Genomic DNA, 6,568 nt, shown 5'->3' with positions numbered 1-6,568 from the left:
CAAAGGCCTCACCTCGCTGAGACTTTCCAGACTGAAATCAACCTGACATCTGTGCCCAGCGCTTCCTGGGGACCACAGCATCAGCGATTTTCCAGGGCCTCCTTTTATAGTGTGTGCTACCATGCATTCACTTTCAGGTCCTCACATTGACTCATGACGAATCCTGTAACTCCACTCTCTGCTTTATGAAGCTGCTTGTCTTACATCAAGGTCCTAGTCTCCTGAGAATTCCAAGTGGGAAGTCAGGGTGATGCTCATGTGATCGTAGTCCATCAGGGCCTCTGAGAGCAGACAGTGGGCATGCAACTCTAGTCCTTTCGGATTCCTTTTGCTCAACAATCTACATCTACTACAACCTGGGTCTCTGCCTTCTACTGATCTAATATTCCTCTTCTTAGTCTTTGGATGACCACTCTATTCAGCAGTGATTGTCTCCTCAACCCTCCTTCATGGAGGTTCCCATATCAGCATCTTTCACTTGATTAAAGGCTTCCTGGGAAGTGCATATTCCTACAGACATTGAACAGTTAACCTCTAGCCAATGTTGGAGAAAACAGGTCTTGGTCCCAAAAGTAATCTAAGATTAGGAACATGCAGCAGAAATCAAGGAACTCAGGAAAGATGTTATGCTGTCAGAGAAAAAGAGCTGATATATTCCTTCTCTTCAGCCAGATTAGGGTGTCTGCTTATTTGCTCAGTCATATCTGACACTTTACAACACCATGGACTGCAGCCTGCCAGGCTCCTGTGTCCATGGGGATTCTCCAGGCAAGAATACTGGAGTGGGTTGCCCTCCTCCAGGGGATCTCCCCAACCCAGTGATTGAACTCAGGTCTCCTGCATTGCAGGCAGATTCTTTGCTATCTGAGCCGCCGGATTTAGGGCAGTTTAAAAATCTTTACTTTCAGTACCCTCCTGTTGTTGGTTGAATGGTTAAGACTCTGTGCTCCCAATGCAGGGGGCCTGGGTTCAATCCCTGGTCAGGTAACTGGATCCCACATATCACAACCAAGAGTTCATGTGCCACAACTAAATATCTCACATGCCACAACTAAAGAGCCTGCAGACATGGCAGCAAAGGTCCTGAGTGTCACAACTAAGACCCAGCACAGCCAAAGAATAAATTGAAAAAAATATTTTTAGTACAAATAATAAAATATTTACTTTCTACATAGAAGGATAGCACCAGATAATCTTGTAAGCCCTTGATCACTTGAGGGTGTCTGATTTTGCACATGCAGATTACCATATGGTTACTGAGCATTATCTATTTGTCTCCTTTATTTATCACTCTTAATTATTTTGGTTATGTGTTATGTGGCAGTATTGATGGGAAGGGAGTTTGGGGGAGAGTGGACATGTGCATATGTATGGCTGAGTCCTTTCACTGTCCACCTGAAACTGTTCACAATATTGTTAATTTGCTATTCCTCAACACACACACACACACACACACACAAAACTGTGCTTCCAGTGCAAGGGGTGTCAGTTCAAACCCTGGTTGGGGAATTAAGATCCCATGTGCCACATAGCAAATCAATCGATCAACAAAAGATCATCAAAGAAAAAAGTGATGGGGATCCGTGAAAGAAATAATTGATAAGCTAGATTCCATTCTCTTTAAACTTCTGCTCTGTAAAAATACACCATCAAGAGAACAAGATGAGCCATAGTCTGGGAGAAAATATTTGCAAAAGATATATCTGATGAAAGCTCTAATCTAAAATATACAAAGAATTCTTAAAATTCATAAGAAGAAAACTAACATCTAATAAAAAATGGACAAAAGATAGGAATAGATACATCACCAAGGAAGAAACACAGATGTCAAACAAGCATATGAAAAGATGCTCCACATCATATACCATTATGGAACTGCAAATTTAAAAAAAACAAGCAGATACCACGACATGCCTTTCAGAATGGCCAACATCCAAAGGACTGAAAACACCAAATGCTGGTAAAGATGTGAATCAACAAGAACTCTCATTCCTTGGTGGTGGTGATGCAAAATGGGAGAACCACTTTGGAAGACAGTTTGCAAGTTTCTTAGTAAACTATACACATTCAACACGGCTGGTAGGAATGTAAATTGGTACAGCCAGTATGGAAAACAGTATAGGGGTTCGTCAAAAAATCAAAAATAACACATAATACTTTCCGCAATTCCACTACTATCCACAGGAACTGAAATCAGGACCTTGAAGAGCGCTCTGCACTCCCATGTTCACTGCAGCACTACTCACAATAGTCATGACAGGGAAGTTGCCTACCTGTCCAGTGACAGATGAATGGATAAATAAGTAAAATATACATACAATGGAATATCATTCAGCCTTAAAAAGAAGCTAACCTCTCTAGTCATGACAGCGTGGATAAATCTAGAGGATATTATGGTACAGTGAAATAAGCCAGACACAGAAGGACAAATACTGCATGTCCTTTACATGAGGAATCTAAAATGGTCTAAGTCAAAGAAACAGACAGTAGAGTGGTGGTTGCCAGGGGCTATGGGAGGGTGAATGAGGAACTGTAGATTTAAAAAATATTCACAACCTAAAAGCTGACAGTTATGCCCAGCGAGGAAAGAGTGTGCCATTCTAGCGGATTCTGGGCATCATCCCACCTCAGAGGACTGTCACCCTGATTTCTTTTTTTTTTTTTTAATACATCAGGGTAGGTAATATTCTGTTTTGCTTCAGTTACATACATCTCAGTACATATATGAGTGTGGGGAAAAACTGTCAGTCACGATCAAAAGTTTTGCAAAATTCTATGTAAGGCATGAACATCAGGAGCAAATATATGTTGAAGGAAGCACCCTTCAGACTGAGGCCTTCCACCCAGAGTGAAGAGACGGCAGGAGTGTGTTTACCTATGTCAGTCAGCCCTGCAGATCCACCCTATCCTCTTTCAGGAGTTTCAGCTCCCTCTTCAACCTCACATACAAGGACAGACTCTGGCTGGGCCTGGCTTTGTCCTCCAGAAAGCGAAAGTCGAGGTCCAGCATGGACTCGCCAAGCTGCACGGGCCACAGTGGCCCGCTCCCCTGCCCTGGAGTGGGGTGGGCAATATGGGGGTCTTCCTGGGGGACATTCCCCACTCCCCCTCAGCCCAGGGTCCCATGCTGGCCCCTGTCTGGCTAGCCATTCCCGACCTTCTGCAGACCAGACTTCCCAAGTCCTAGCTCCATCCTGTGGGTGGTCAACTAGTCAGTTGTTTGTTTCTCCTCTTCCTCCAGGAAGTAGTTACATCTTAAAGGTTTTCCGCAGTTGTCATCAAGATGTGGGTATTAGTTCTTAAAAGGTCCCTGCTAATCAGTCTCCCTGGGCCCCTCTGTTACAGACTAATTGAGTGCACAAGCAGCCCGTGTTTGGAAGGCCCCTTCTTTATTCGAGGCTTAGGCAATTACCTCCTGAGGCAGAGACTCCTAACAGTTTGCTATTCCAGCATCCAAAGAATGCTCAGCTGTTGAGTGAGGCAGAGTTACCCCAAGGGTGGTGCTGGACACGGAGCTGCATGCACCACAGGTGTGTGTGTGAGGGTGGGGAGCTCTGGGCTCTGCCTCCGGTGGGCCAGGTATTCCTGACGAATAGCGTCCTGTCTCCACAGCGACAGTGGTGGGTCGGGGAGGCTCAGAGTTGAAGGGGCCCTGGACCCTTGCACTCCCAAGGAATACCCATGAAGAACAGGTGGGATCTGAACCGGGGCTGAGTGTGCCCTCAAATGATGCGGCAAAGCGTGGAGGATATGCTGTCCAGTTAAGGTGGTCGTCCCCCTACCAGCCCAGGGACCTACCCTCTCCCTGCAGGTGAAAAGTAGCTCTTCAGGATCACAGAAAGGCATCCCCAGGGGAGAAAGGCACAGAAGGAATGGATTTTACATATTTGTTTTTTAAAAACAAAAAAAGGTTTAAAAAGTCCTTCATTTCCAACCCTGCCTGGGGGTGTGAGTGGGGAATAGAACGAACTGAGAAGGGCACCCACCCTCACCTGGGGAGAGTCCAACTCTTCCCCGGGAGCAAGCAGTGTGCAGGGCAGGTCAGTGGCCGGCCCTTGCTCTTCTTGCCCCCACCTCCTCCATGGGCAGCTCACACTGCTGCCAGCAAGTTCCAGAAGCAAAGAAGTGTGGGAGCCGAGGACGAAGGCTGCCTCCTTCACCTCAGCGGTCACTCCAGCTCTTCCGCCCTTGGACGTTGTCTGGGCCCCACCACTGGGCTCTCAGGGTGAGTGGACAGGCAAGACCAGGAGGCGCAGCTTGGCCCAGCCCACTGGCAGCTTCCTTAATGCCGTCTGTGACACAGCAGGGCAGTCGGGGCGGGGGGCGTCACAGTGCAGGAAAGGGCTGCAGAGACACCACGACAATCTGGAAAGGAAAATCTCCTGCTAACCTGCATCGCTTTTTGATCCTGCCTCTGCACCGGGGCAGCCCTTTTTCCTATTCCCCATCCCGAGGCTGAGTGGAGTCCAGAACAAAGCACTAAGTGGCTGTTTGTTACAGAACACCTGGAGATGCCAGGGGGGCTCTCGGCCCGTCAGTCAGTCCAGGCTCCCACACAGTCACACACATAGCATTAAGGCGTCTGTACTCGCAGGTGTGGCCAAAGCAGGCCCAGCTTCTCTCCCTCCACCTGCAGGGGTGAGTGGGGAGAACCCTTCTGGCGGCTTCAGTAACAGGCTGAAGTGGGAGAAGCTGGCAATGGAAGAGCGAGCTGGGCCCCGAGAAAGAAGAGGAAGAAGGCAGGCGAGGGCTTCCGAGGCCTCTCTCCAGGCCCGACGGCTGCCCTGGGAAGTGACCCAACTCAGGTTGGGAGGCCTGACCACATACCCCCTGGAAAATGGGGGACAGAAAGAGGGGAAGAGAAGCGGGGCTAGAGTCGTGGGACTTTGGAGGAAGCCAGTGCATTCAAATATTTACAAGCATAAAGCCCCATCTTCTGTGCCACCTACCTCTCTGCCCCTCCCACAGAAAGAAAGGCCCCTGAGAGTCACCAAGGAGGTCCGGAGACCTCCTCCCCAGCCACGCCCCACAGCGTGGGGGGTGGGGGGGGCCCTTCCCTCCACTGGCCCTGTTCATTGAGCATGCTGATGCGCATGTAGATCTTGAGGGCAGGCCCCAGCTTGATGTTTATGGCACTCATCAGGTGGTCCTCCTTGAGCAGCAGCAGAGCTTGCCCATTGATCTCCTGGCCACGGAACTCCCCTGTGATTTCCTGGCAGCCTGGCAGAGAGCGGATGAATTCGTAGACATCGTCCACGTACCACATGGTGGGCTCACTTGACAGGAAGTGGTGTCCCATGCCCGCCAGGTCCCGCATGTGCATGTCAGGGAGCTCCAGGTCCCGCAGGCCTTGTCGCTGGCGGGAGGTGGACGAGCTGGCTGAGATGGGGGACAAGGGTTCCTCATAGCTTGAGTTATCTGAGCAACGGCTGGAGTCTTCCTGGCTGTGTGTTAGCTGCAGGGCAGCAGTAACTGAAAGGGGTACGGTGCCTGTTGGCTGCTTCTTGGTATCCTTGGTAAGTGTTGGCAGATTGGCTTTGCTGGCCTGATGGCGGTTGTGGGTCGTGGCTCCCACCTTTTGCACCTTGCTCTGGTCTGAGTGGAAAAGCCCCACTCGTTTGGTGCACCCCACGTTGTACCTTTTTGCACAAGCCATGGAACAAAAGTGCTTGGAACGCTTAAACTTGTAGGCAAAGTCCACCCAGCCACAGAGCTCGCACTTGAGTTTGAGGGGAGTACCCTCCTCTTTGGATTCTTGCAGATAGGGCTCCTCCATCTCTGAGTCAGTGGTGGTGGTATGGTCCTGCTGAGGAAGTTTCTCAGGCAAGAACCCCTGTGCATACTTCTTGAGATTCCCCACCAGCAGAGATGAGCGTCCCACCATTCTTGGGGGCAGTGCCGGTGAAGCTGGAGGCAGAGTTTCCGTTCCCTGAGGTCATGCCAGGGGTGCTAAGGTCGGTCAGTGCATGAACAATGCCCTGCCCTGTCTCTGTCCAGGGCCCGGCTGGGCCTGGCCGGGCAGGGTCTACTCAACCCCTTGGCTGGCCGCCGCCTCGTACAGGGTCCATGGCTGGGCGGGCTGCCTCTTCTCCGCCGGGAGCCTCTGAGCCGGGGCCCAGGGCTGCCGCGGCGCATCCGACTGCACCGACCGAGCTGGCGTCCACAAAGTGCGGCAGGGGCGGGAGGCCAGGGTAGAGGTGCTAGCGGCGGCGGATTGCATGCGTGTGCGTCGGGCGCTCTAGGGCTGCAGCCGCCGCGGAGACCTCACCCTGATTTCTCAGAAACTCTGTGGATAGAAGGCAACGTGGATAAAACATCTAATCTGCACATTGCTTGCCTGCACCGGAACAAGAGCTACAGGATACATTCCATGCCAGGTTCACGCGATTTCTGTCTGATTTACTCACAATCCCAAAGCACAGGGAGACCCAGAAAATCCTGCAAGTTTGGTTCCCAACCCCTGAAGGACAGTCAATATCACAATTGAGTCACAACAAACTTTTGGTTTCCCAGTGCTTTCATAAAACTTATGTTTACACTATATTGTAGGCTATTAAGTGGGCAATAG

The 6,568-nt window shown here is 50.4% G+C and overlaps 1 pseudogene; it reads right to left on the bottom strand.

Annotated features, from left to right (window-relative positions):
* Positions 1-4,987: 4,987 nt before the first annotated feature.
* LOC104984154 lies at positions 4,988-5,884 on the bottom strand (annotated as a pseudogene).
* Between the last annotated feature and the right edge of the window lie 684 nt (positions 5,885-6,568).

Source organism: Bison bison, unplaced genomic scaffold, assembly GCF_000754665.1.
Source record: "Bison bison bison isolate TAMUID 2011002044 unplaced genomic scaffold, Bison_UMD1.0 scf7180017863890, whole genome shotgun sequence".
Classification (NCBI taxonomy): domain Eukaryota; kingdom Metazoa; phylum Chordata; class Mammalia; order Artiodactyla; family Bovidae; genus Bison; species Bison bison.
This window is presented reverse-complemented; position numbering and strand designations above follow the sequence as displayed.